Source organism: Nyctereutes procyonoides, unplaced genomic scaffold, assembly GCF_905146905.1.
Source record: "Nyctereutes procyonoides isolate TBG_1078 unplaced genomic scaffold, NYPRO_anot_genome, whole genome shotgun sequence".
Classification (NCBI taxonomy): domain Eukaryota; kingdom Metazoa; phylum Chordata; class Mammalia; order Carnivora; family Canidae; genus Nyctereutes; species Nyctereutes procyonoides.
Window position 1 is genome coordinate 6212681 of NW_026575144.1, and position 13568 is coordinate 6226248.

A 13568-nucleotide genomic window follows, 5' to 3' on the forward strand; every position below is an offset into this window, starting at 1 on the left:
TGCAGTGTGTCTTATTTAGCTGAATCTCAGGCTTATCTTTTCAGCTGCTGAGATGAAAGTCTTGGTGAAATCACAGAATGTTAACGTTGGAAAAGACCCTAAAGATTAATTTATTACTTTATTTATTTATTTTAAAGATTTTTATTTATTTATTCATGAGAGACACAGAAAGAGAGAGAGAGAGAAGCAGAGACACAGGCAGAGGGAGAAGCAGGCTCCATGCAGAGAGCCTGGCGTGCGACTCCATCCTGGGTCTCCAGGATCAGGCCCTGGGCTGAAGGTGGCGCTAAACCGCTGGGCTACCCAGGCTGCCCTAGATTACATATTTAATGGAGGGAATGAAGGCTGAAAAAGTTGACGTTCGGGTTTCAGAGTAGTGAAGGGGTTTAGGACAGACCTCCCCTCACCCCCACCCCTGCTCTAGTCCCTGAAATGTGCCACTTTGACATGTGGATTATTTTGAGCTAAAGGCACTTGAGATCCTGCAGGCTCAAGGGAATCTTTTGCCCCTTCCTTAATCACACAGAAGAGTCTAAATTGGAAGTCTTTCCCAGAATAAGGGTTATTAACAGAGATAAATTTTATCTGAGTGACCCATCTGTATGGCAGGGCAAACATCTAATTACCAAACATCTGCTCTTCTTCTCACCCTATGAAATGCATTCTTTTCCTCTGAGGTCCCAGATCCCTACCTCGTTCTGCTTAGTTCAGAATGACATATATACCCCATTCTGCCTGCCTGTCTCTGGCATTTCCATGTCTGTGGATTCCCCGTATGTATGCCTATTACATTTGATTTTTCTTCTGTTAATGTATTTTGTGTCAATTTGATTCTTAGTCCAGCCAGAAGGATCTGTGAGGGGACAGGAATTCTTGCTGCCGACAGTGGACATGGTTGGTAGGATACTTAGCTCACTGGACATGGCTTGCACAGACCTTGTTGCAGCTGAAAGATCCTGGGACATGTGACATACAGCCAATAGAAGGTGAGATTTCTTACCATGTCAGTCTCCCGGAATCTCTCTTTGCAGACTCCATTGAAGTGAGTGTGGTTAAGAATATTTTCTCTCTTTCTAAATTTAGATTAGCAGGAGAAAATATTTGAGGAAGTAGTCTGGCGACTCTTTGGTTAAATTTGGCAGAGTACTCTTTGGTTACTAATCTATTTCCTCCCAGAGATGTTCTGTTTCCTTTGTGTCTTTTACATGGTTTGTCATCTGTTTGTTGCTAAGAGACATCTTGGAAGCTAAAGCCACAAAATTTTGGGGCACAAGTTGACCACTTCAAAGGTGTTAGAGGGTTTATCACCTCAAGAAGACTCCTGTGATAGGTAAATTGGTCACAGAATGGGTTAGATTAACACTAGGTCACTTGCTAACTTTAAGAAAACTTCTGTGCAGTGAGGTCCACTGTAAAACAGCACACAGTCTCAGGGTACCTGGGTGGCTCAGCCTGCCTTTGGCTCAGATCATGATCTCAGGGTCCTGGGATTGAGTCCCGAGTCAGGCTCCCTACTCAGGGGAAAGTCTGCTTCGCCCTCTCCCTCTGCCCTTCCCCTCTGCTTGTGTGCTCTCTTTCTTTCTCTCTCAAATAAACAAAATCTTTAATAATAATAATAATAATAATAATAATAATAATAATAATAAAACACAGCCTCCCACCCCACGGCACATTTCACACATTTCTTTGGGTATTAGTGTGACTCTGAGAGACCCAAAGAAAGAGTTAGACTTTTCCTTTTGTCTTGTTCTATGTCCTAAGAGCTTGGCTTTGTGAACAATGAGATTCTTCTTTTTGTTTTTTTTTTTTTTTTTTTTTTTACGATTTTACTTATTTATTCATGACAGACACAGAGAGAGACAGACAGAGAGAGAGACAGACAGAGAGAGGCAGAGACACAGGCTGAGGGAGAAGCAGACTCCATGCAGGGAACCCGACATGGGACTTGATCCCGGGTCTCCAAGATCATGCCCTGGGCAGAAGGCAGGTGCTAAACCACTGAGCCACCCAGGCGTCCCCAGTGAGGTTATTCTTTTTGTTCTCCACTATTTGGAGAGTGTACTTATGGGGTATACCTTGGTGATCAAACAAACTGGGGATTCTAGTTTCTCTCTGGGTTTGGCTGTGCCAGTTCTCGGGGCATTTGTCATGAGAGTTTCCAGCCCGTGGGAAATCGTGTTGCTTGTTAGTGATAGAAAGGTCCAAGAGCACCTGTCTGGTGTTGCAGATTAGTGATTCTGTAACTGGAGGCATCTCACATTTTTGTGGGAGACCGGATACACTGTTTTCACCGCACCATCCTCACCACCTGAGCGATGAAGGTCTTTGCTTTCTTAAATTCATATTAGGGGTAAACTTTTGGATCATGAGGCTGCATCATCTATGCCTGGACACCGCTTACATCTTTGATTAAGCCATTAAAAGGTTTATTGGTTTGAGTCACTATTGGCCAGATAATGGATCCTTTAAATTGGGTATATATATATTACAAAGAGTTCTCAATTGTTTTATTAGTATAATGGCTAGCCTCAGGGACTCCCTTAACAGGATAAAAAAAACAGAAATTAGACATCAGACAAAAAGAAATGTCCACATCCAATATAAATTCCGCTTATTAAAATCTGATTGCATCTGTCTGTTTTAGCTTGTTTGCCTACAAGATTTATAGAGATTGCTCTGGCCTAAACTCTAGGTTCAAAGTGTAGAGATTGTTCACATAAATACGAAAAGCCAGAAAACGAATTTAACAAAAGCACTTGAGATTGGCTCATTTTGCTCCTATCTTCTGGAGCTCTATAATCAGGCTCTGTCTACCCTCAGGCATTCCTATACAATATTCTTTGCAGGAGTATCCTAGACCCCCACCACAAAAAATTTATGTCCTTTGGACAATAGGAGAGCTTTTACATTTTAAAGCCCTTTTACCTCTCAAAAGATCCTACTAAATTTAGAGAGTAATTAGAAAGATTATTTGGCCATATTCACAACCTTCCTTCTGAGGAAATAGATGACCAACATTTCTCCTAGACCCTCCTACAACTGATTTGCACAAGGCCAGTAGTCAGGGACTAAAAGAAACCAAGGTGAAACTGTGCATCTAGAAATAAGGCTTTTGTTAAAATGCTTTATACAGACTTTACAAAGGCATAAATCTTTTGGCTCCCAGTTTAGTTAAAATTCTCCCTGATATAAAAAAGTGAATTTAATTAAAAAGATGGGCTAATTCTTTGATATTCAAGGCCTAATCCAGTTCTTTGGGGAATTAGGAACAACTGTCCTTATAAATCTCTGCAAAACCAGAACTACAACCCTAAAAACAAGTTAAAGCCTACCCATCTTTACTAATCTCCAAACTTTGCCTGTTTCTCTCAAGAAGTTTGTGGATATTATTAAAAAATAATCAGGATACTGGGTCAAAATTGTTCTGTACTTTAAAAAGAAGGGTAAATTTTAAATAGCAATTACCCGGAACTCTGAAAGATTTTTTTCTTTACTTTCTTTCTCTACTCCTTGAAATTATAAATCTTATCATGTCTTTGAAATGTAAACATAACCCACAGTCTCCTGAGACTGAAAGAAAAAAAAAAAAAAGAGGGAAGGAAGCCTTTTAAAAATACAAACTACTGAAAGGGCTTTTATCCCCAGATTCCAGCACCTCTGATAACAGGCAGATATGCTACAAACAAGCACCTTGCAAAAAACTTAGATATTCTCTCTGCCTTCAATATAAATTTTGATGCAAATACCTTCTCTAGGATCTAAGAGCCAATCTTTGACATGCAAACTTTAAGGAAAAGTTTTCCATGAAAATAAATAAGTGAATAGAGGGAAGATTTCAAAAATTGAGCCTATACTGTCCTTTCCACAAATATTAGTAGAAACAAAATTAAGATTTTGTTTACATCTTGTCTTAGTTTGTGTGTCTGTGTTCCTGTCATGTGTGTCTATGTATGTAGTAAATGTGAGATATATTCTCTACCTCCAGATGGTACTGCTAAAATTAATATGTAAAAGAGCTCTATTTAGTTGGTTTGAAGACATGTGCTTCTAAGGATTGGGCATTCTAAAGCTCAGAAAGGTAGAAACTAACCCAAATGTTTTTCGAGCTCACATGACTTGGCAAAATATTTGTTATTAAAGATAATTTAAGGTTGTTGGTTTAATTAAAATAGACATGTCTTTAGAGTTATCAGCATTGATTACAAACTTTTATTCTACTTTTGTTTACTAGAAGTCAAATACGTTCATGGTATTTTTGTTGCAAAATTTGTTAGGAAAAAACTTTAGAATAATGGTTGACTATGTCTAATGCCTTATGAAGTTATTGTGGGTAGTCTAAGCATAATTGTTAAGAACAAGTAAATTAAATAGATACAAAGAAATAAAAAGGTTTGTAGCCAAGCTTCTAAATAGCTTCCAAAATCTTTGGTAACCTAATATTTTAGAGTTTTGCTAAGTTAAATGATAAGTAAAGTTCGTTGACAATTTAGATAATTTCTGAATAAGACAAAATAGTGAAACATTGAGTACTGATCATGATCTACTATCTATTTATCTACTTTTGTCTTATTATAGAAAAACTATGGATAAATTTGGGTCTGTTAATAAACAATGTTTTATACTTTACTGGAAGATCTCACTATGAAAAAAATTCATGTTTCTAAAAATTATGAAATGAAGCATATCAATAAATCTGTGCATCTTAGAGAATTCTAGTGTAAGAAACAGTTCACAATTGGTTATTTAGTTTTCACTGGAGACCAAAGTTTCTAAAAGTAATATTCTTTTATTTTTAAATATTTTATTTATTTATTTGACAGAGAGAGAGAGAATGAGAGGGAGAGGAAGGCAGAAGGGTGAGGCAGAGGGAGAAGGAGAAGAGAAGCAGACTCCCTGCTAGCAGGGAGCCTCCTGAGGGGCTTAATACCAGGATCCTAGGATCATGACCTGAGCTGAAGGCAGATGCTTAACTGGCTGATACACCCAGGCGCCCCTAAAATTAATATTCTTACAAATGTAATGAATGATAAAGCAAGCAACTCTGTATGCAAGGAAAATAAGATGTGTTTTTGATAAGAAAGGTATGAGGAATGGGAATACATTTTTGTTGAGGAAAAAGAAAGTAATTTTGCCCTAAAATGAGACTGGTTTTTTAGAGAAGGTTTAGGACAAAATATGAAAGTTGTGGAAGGTTTGTGAAGGGAAATCTTTGAAAAATAATTTTATGCATGATCAGGACTAACTAAGATTGGAATTGGAAGAGTTTTTAAAATATGCTGGTTTAAGAGTGAGATTCAGCTTTTCTCTTTGTTAGAAATAGAAAGTTTCTTAAACTATTGGTTTGCTCTTCATAAGAAATTGTAAAGAAAAGTTTTCTTTACCTTTTATCTGCTTAAAAAACAATGGCTCAATGTTTACCGAAATAATTTCCCATATTTATCAGGTCTTTGATTACTTAATAAAACTAAGTCTTACGATTATTAAAAGCTAAATTTTATTCACAACTATGTTGCCTTCTGCATTTGCCTTTGAGATTTCTTATTGTCACTTTGATGAAATGGATAATTAAATATTGTTTCCTAACGATTGTGATTCTACTTAATCAAATGTTCAAATCTTTTGATTTTTTTTTTTTTTGGACATAGTTTCCAACATCAAATTCTAAAAAGAAGTTTTTTCACCATAATCTAACTGAAATTTTCCAGAGGGCCCCTAGAACATTTTCAAGAGAAAAAAAAATTTTGTGAGAAATTAAACTAATGAGGCTTACTTGGTATGTTAAATTACTTGGAAGCATTGTCAAATAAGTGGTATTAAACACTGTTAGATTATATTTACATAGAGATGTTATGAAAACTGGTATTCTAAAATTACCTGAAATTCCTAGAAATCTAATGTCCTGGTATGCTGTTAATATTATTGTTATTATTACTATTATTTTTATTTTTAAAATATTGTATTTATTTGCTCATGAGAGACAGAGAGAGAGAAAGAGAGAGAGAGAGAGAGAGAGAAGCAGAGACATAGACAGAGAAGCAGGCTCCATGCGGGAAGCCTGATGTGGGACTCTATCCCAAGACTCCAGTATCACACCCTGAGGTGAAGGCAGACGCTCAACTGCTGAGCCACCCAGGCATCCCTATAGTTTTATTTTTTAGAGAGAGAGTTGCACATACCAGGTTGGGGGGTGAAGGGCAGAGAGAGAGAGGGAGAATCTTAAGCAGACTCCATGCTCAATGCAGAGCCCTACATGGGGGCTCGATTTCATGACCCTAAGAGCATGACCTTAGTCAAAATCAAGAGTTGGAGGCTGAACCGACTGAGCCAGCCAGGCACTCCTGGCTGTTATGTTATTATTTTGAAGTGTTGTATTCACAAAAATTACAAATTTCCTTGTCAGTTGCATTATAATGAACTCAAATCAGAGGTCTCTGTGTGTGTGTCTTTGTATTTGTGTTCTGTGTATGAAGTATGCATGGTATATATGCAAATTGTGTGTGTAGTGTGTGTATTATATGTATTTTTTTGTTATTAACCTTTTTAAAATTTTAATTCTGGTATAGTTAACATAATAGTGTTTGTTATCTTTAACCATGGCTATTTTTAAGTCTTTTATCACTTACAGACAGTTATACTTTTACTCAGATTCCTCTATAAAAGTTTCCTGCAAATGTGCTTCATCTTCAGTGAGACTCATGGAAAAAAACTCTGATTACAGGTTTCTGATAAGATTAAGATCATAAAACCGAACTGGGTAAAAATTTCCAGAAGTAGTGGAAAAATTAGATTTACATAGAACAAGAATTAATAATATGAGAATAACTGAATTGAGGAAGATAATTATACTTTTAATGACTTTTTGTTTGAAACATTGCTGACTTAAAAAAAAAAAATTCCCAGAGTTAAGAAAACTTTCTCTTAAGATAACTGACTTACAGCAATTTAATCAAACATACTTTTGTGAACAAATTAAAACATTTGTCTTTTCTCCCTACCAGATCCTTCCAGAATTCAGAAACTCTCAGTGAGTATTCTTATATTTTTATGGCAATATCTTTATTTGCATAAGTTCAATAAGGATCCATTATCCTTATGAGAAGACACAAATGAAAATACTGGTTATATCACTAAGGGTTTGATTGGAATGTCATATCTGCGAAGGACCTGCATAGGCTCAGATGTGACTAGACAGCTTTAAGGAACTAAGTTTGGCTTTACGGAGCCAATAAAGCCCCCTTAGAAATGTCAGATTGATACCTTGCTTATAGATTTCCTAGCAGCCTTACAAAGAAAGTGAAGGTCAGCTACTGGTAGGTGCAGGAACCTCAGGATATTTTTGGGAACTCAAGAAGGGAAGAATTCACCCAAATCTATAGATATTGCAGGTGAAATCTGATGGCAATTATTTGGCTTGGTTTCTGAGTTGAGAGGCTATTAAAAGCTCAATCTAGAGATTCCTTATGAAAAGTTCCAACAATGCAAGTTGTATTCCTCCCCTTTTTCCCTTTATTTATTTATTTACTCATGAGAGACACAGAGAGAGAGGCAGAAACAGAGGCAGAGGGAGAAGCTCCCCCCTGGGGAGCCTGATGCGAGACTCGATCCCAGGACCCCGGGATCACACGCTGAACCAAAGGCAGATGCTCAACCACTGAACCACCCAGGTGTTCCCAAAGCAAGTTTTAAAGAGTCTATATGGTAAATCACTATTCCTTTTTTTTTTTTTTAAGATTTCATTTATTTATTCATGAGAGACACAGAGAGAGGCAGAGACATAGGTAGAGGGAGAAGCAGCCTTCATGCAGGGAGCATGATGTGGGACCTGATCCTGGGACCCCTAGGGTCCCAGGATCACGCCCTGAGCCGAAGGCAGGTGCTCATCTGCTGAGCCACCCAGGCGTCCCTGGTCAATCACTATTCTTGCTGCATTTACATAAATAATTAGGCTGAGGGTTTTTGCAACTAGACTTATTTTGCAAACAAATTAATGTTAATTTGGCTATCTTTGGTAAAAATTAAGGTGGTAATATAGAGAAAATGTTTGAATAGCATGTTTTTGTAGATATTATATTTTAATACTATTCATTATAAAATGAACTAAATCCTCATTTCTTCTAGTGTTCTTCTAGTATATTCAATGCTTAGTTATAGCTTTCCATCTAACATTTTGATTTTTCTCCTATCTTTCTAACTTGGAATCATTTGAGAACTAAAACAGCCCTTTTTTCTGAAGCTCCACAAGCTAAATGACTTGATGCAAAGAAATCACCATAACAGCTCAGGCACAGACAATCTTTGTGCTCTTGCTTTATGGGCCACTCAAAAATATCACTAGAGGGGGATCCCTGGGTGGCTCAGCGGTTTAGTGCCTGCCTTTGGCCCAGGGTGTGATCCTGAGTCCAGGATCAAGTCCCGCATCGGGCTCCCTGAATGGAGCCTGCTTCTCCCTTTGCCTGTCTCTGCCTCTCTCTCTGTGTGTGTCTCTCATGGATAAATAAATAAAATCTCAAAAAAAAAAAAAAGATTGCACTACCTATCCTCACTCAAGATACTTGAAGTCTGACATCTAGATATCCTCACAGCTGGCTGCCCTCAGAACTCAGAAACTGTCTTAATATTTGATCCAATCATTTACCATTGTTTTTCTTTTGTTTCCACAGAAATGCCTCTTATTTAATACCTGATTACTTGAATCATCGGTCTAACTTTGAGAATATACCTATATCATGCATCCTGAAACGAGTTTGACCAAACTCATCTATTGTCAAGACTACGTGAGTGGATCGATGAGACAAGACAACCTACCAGCTCAACTTATAATATGTGAAACTTCCACAGAAGTTCCAGATGAGGTGGCTAAGGGGCTCAGACCCCCTCACCCTCTGAATGTGGAACTTTGACATGTGGATAATTTTGAACTAAAGGCACTTGAGACCCTGGGGATTTAAGAGAAACTTTGTCTCTCATCTAACTACACAGAAGAATCCACACTGGAAGTCTTTCCCAGATAAGGGTTATTAACAGAGATAAATTTTATCTGAGTGACCCATCTGTATGGCAGGGCAAACATCTAATTACCAAACATCTGCTCTTCTTCTCACTCTGTGAAATGCATTCCTTTCCTCTGAGGTCCCAGATCCCTACCTCGTTCTGCTTACTTCAGGATGATATATATATCCCTGCCTGCCTGTCTCTGGCATTCCATGTCTGTGTGGATTCCCCGTATGTATGCCTATTACATTTGATTTTCCTCTTGTTAGTGTATCTCCTGTCAATGTGATTCTTAGTCCAGCGAGAAGGACCTGTAAGGGGGCAGGGATTCTGGCTCTCTGAATCCTGATCCTGACTTTTTACCACAACTGTGCTCTTCAGTATTGCAAATCAAATGCTTATTACTTCCTTTTAACAGGCTAGGGAGGGATCCCTGGGTGGCGCAGCGGTTTGGCGCCTGCCTTTGGCCCAGGGCGCGATCCTGGAGACCCGGGATCTAATCCCACATCGAGTTCCCGGTGCATGGAGCCTGCTTCTCCCTCTGCCTGTGTCTCTGCCTCTCTCTCTGTGTGACTATCATAAATAAATAAATTGAGAAGGAAAAAAAAAAAGAACAGGCTAGGGATTTAGAAGGATTTATTTACTTATTTATCAGAGAGAGAGAGAAAGAGAATGTGCACAGAAGCAGAGGGAGAGGAAGAAGCAGGCTTCCTGCTGAGAAGGGAGCCCAATGTCGGGCTCCAACCCAGGACCCTAGGATCCTGACCTGAGCCAAAGTCAGATGCTTACCTGACTGAGCCACAGAGGGGCTCCAGATTCAGAAGGCTTTCGACTGCTTTGAAATCAATCACTTCCACTGTTTCCTCCCCTTTCTTATACTTTATTTAAGACATTGAGTATTTATTAAATACCTCTATGTTGAACATGATGGGAATGCAAAAATCATAGTCCTTACTCGTAAAGAATTTATAATCTAGTCATGAATAGAAATACATATGACTATATTCATGGCAAGACTTACGTAATTATGGAAAAAAAATCCTGTTGATTTCCCCTGAACTTGGTGTGAAATGAAAGTTTTTGTCCCTTATAGACCACAACTTTTTCATTTTTTAAAAAGATTTTATTTATCTACTCATGAGAGAGAGAGAGAGAGGTAGAGACATAGGCAGAGGGAGAAGCAGGCTCCCTGTGGGGACCCCAATGTGGAACTTGATCCCAGTATACTGGGATCACGCCCTGAGCCAAAGGCAGGCATTCAACCACTGAGCCACCCAGTGCCCCCCACTTTTTCATTGTTAATGAGATCTTTGAAGAATAGCATTCTCAGAGGTAAACCACTTGGCAAGGTTGCTTATCTAAGCAACAGAATTTTAGCCCTATTAAGGTGAGGCTGTCATTTTCAACAGTATTATTCTTTAAATGGAGCATAGCATCATCTTTGCATTGAACTAACTGGCCAGCACAGTTGGTCTAGTTTGTTTTTGTCTGCTTATGCTTCTGGGGTGATAATGTAAGTTAAGGAATATGGATGGAACAACACAAATGAAATGGTTTCCCAACCAACTGTTGTGATGTGACTTTTTAAAAAATATTTTATTCATTTATTTGAGAGAGGAAGGGAGAGCACAGAGACAGATTCCCTGAGCAGAGAGCCTGACGAGGGGCTTAATCCCAGGACCCTGAGATCATGACCTGAGATGAAGGCAGATGATTAACCAGCTGAGCCACCCAGGTGCCCTGGTTGTAATGTGACTCATGAGAAATAGGCTCAGCCAGTCCTGGGAAGCAGTAAGTTGTGGTGAAGAGCATGGGAGTTTTGTTAATAAACTTTCATTAAGTAGATGTTTATAAATATTTCTTGAGCATGCACTATTGAATGCTCTGATGATATAGCAGTTAAGAAATGGGAAAAATATTATAGAGCGTATATTCTAGTGAGACAGACAGGCAATGAACAAGACTAGAGAGTTCACATAGTAATGAATGTTGTGCAAAGAAAAACACGATTGATGATGAAGCAAGCCTGGAAGGCTTCTGGGGAAAAATGACCTTGATGTTAAGACCTAAATATTAATTATTTTTTAAAGGATTTTATCTATTCATTCATGAGAGACATAGAGAGACAGAGACACAGACAGAGGGAGAAGCAGGCTCCATGCAGGGAGCCCAATGCGGGACTCAATCCCTGGTCTCCAAGATCAGGCCCTGGACTGAAGGCCACGCCAAACTACTGAGCCATCCAGGCTGCTCAAGACCTAAATATTAAGAAAGAGGTAGCAAGAAGACCTGGAGGAAGGGCAGGGAAGATGATCCTGGTAGAAGGAGCATCAGGTAGGGAAGCCATGAGACTAGAAGGGTCTGGGCACATTTCAGAAACAGAATTTAGGCTGGTGGGCTGGAGCTTGCAGAGGAAGAGTAATAGGGCAGGAGGTGAGGTCAGAGAGGCAGGCAGGGGACAGGCTTTGCAGGGGGGATAAGGAATTTTTTTTTAAAGATTTTATTTATTTACTCATGACAGACACAGAAAGAGAGAGAGAGAGAGAGAGAGAGAGAGAGAGAGAGAGAGAGGCAGAGACATAGGCAGAGGGAGAAGCAGGCTCCATGCAGGGAGCCCGATGTGGGACTCGATCCCGGGTCTCCAGGATCACACCCTGGGCTGAAGGCAGCGCTAAACCGCTGAGCTACCCAGGCTGCCCAAAAAGAAAGTATTTGAAATAAATTTCTTATGTCATTGTCATATAAATCAACAAATAACATCATGTAGCATTCATATATCTTTATATATTTTTCCATTCTATTTATCAATAGTTTTGTTGACATTAATAAAAGATCAAGATGAAGATGCTAGCAGTGGGGATAAATGGAGCAAGACTATGACAGGCAGAGGGCAGCAGCCCCAACCAAGGCCTCAGTGTGGAAGGTGGGCCAGGAACAGCCAGGAGAAAGAATTGGCAATAAGACTTTCATAGCCATGGCTAGTTCTGACATGAAACCAAAATCAGTAAGTCGTGGCAAAAACTGGTCAGAAGAGAGAAAATGTACAGATTTCAGCAAGCAGGATACAGGAATGAAATTGAATATAAACAAGTGAAACAAGTTTCTATGGTAGATCGTTGGCTAGAGACAGGCTATGTGAAGAAACTCCAGAGAAAAGACAAACTTTCTATGACTACAACAAACAGAGGGAGTGTGATGACAAGTCTACAAAGTGAAAATCTATGCACACTAGCCTTTGTTCTTTGTGTTTCTTGTCATTACTTCTTAAGAATTGATTGCTTCATTCTACATCATGTAAATGTCATTTTACAAAATAAAATTCAAAAGGCAGACTTCGGTTGAATGTTGTGAAACACAAAAGCCATGAAACCTGATATCGATCATCCTGTTCTGTTTTAAAATATAACTGCAGAAGCATTGAAGTTGAAAAAAAAGTTTTGTTAAAATTGTTCCCTATGGATTTATAAATTTAGTGTAAGGGAAGATAAAAGTGATGGAGAGGAGAAAGTATATTTCAATGAATTGGAAGCCTCGTACCTAACATACATAGTTCAGTCAGACAGTCAACAAGCATTAATTTAGCATGGGTCCAGTGCTAGGTGCTGGGATCTATGGTGGTGGATATAACACCATTTCCTGCTTTCCCAGGACTTTGAGTTTGATGTTCCCTTTTGGGGAAGACCTCTGGGACAGCGGGTGACTACCTCTTCATGAAGAAAGGTAGACCCTCTCCTTCTTTAAGACACTGTATCTCCATTTGCAGGAAATATTTTTTAAATATAGTGGTTTTCTTAGGGCTGTCTGCCAAAACCATGTAACATGAATACTCAACTCTAGCGTAACTGTGATGGGAATGGCACCTGGGTGTGGCACCCTTTTGTAGTGGAGAAACTTGCTCAATTTCATGTGGAAGCACCAGTCTTCAGAAGAGGAAAGTGATGATTATATTATAAAGAAGGGACAGGCCTGAGCTGAAGATTGTGAAGACAGTTTCTGTAGTTAACAGTTTTAACTAAGTCAATGATTCCCCAAGTCTGGTTGTATCAGGATCCTGAGTGTCCACAAGGATTTTAATACAGCTCTCTAAAACTTTCAATTTAAAATTTAAGCAAGCCACACACACACACACACACACACACACACACACTCCCACACACACACTGTTCTTGAAAGAGTGGACAAGGGGAAGAGGGGGCAAAATTAAATGGTCGGTTATAGGACTGTCTTAGTGACCAGAAATTCTCGATGCTCTGGTAGGTTGCAGCTGGTTTGGGGGCTGTGTTGAGGAGTTGTGATGTGTGTTTCCATTTTCATCGAATCGAACTTATTTATTTCCTTCTTTTCTGGTTTGTGTTTCAAAACTCAGATTTGAAGTCCAAATGGTGTACAATTAGAACTCCTCGATGCAGGAGTCCCACAGAAGGCCACTAGACATAGCTTTATAAAACACAAGACTGAAACAGGCCATTCTCTGGGCACTGAGCAAAGTGTACGTGGAGTAGGTCAAGGAGCTTCATGGTTATTTTTTCCCTTGACTTCAGACAAAGATGAAAATGCCTGAATTAAGAGAGCTTGGT

The 13568-nt window shown here is 39.0% G+C and overlaps 1 pseudogene; it reads left to right on the plus strand.

Annotated features, from left to right (window-relative positions):
* The first annotated feature begins 11965 nt into the window (after positions 1 to 11965).
* LOC129499093 (meiosis expressed gene 1 protein homolog) lies at positions 11966 to 12223 on the plus strand (annotated as a pseudogene).
* Positions 12224 to 13568: the final 1345 nt, after the last annotated feature.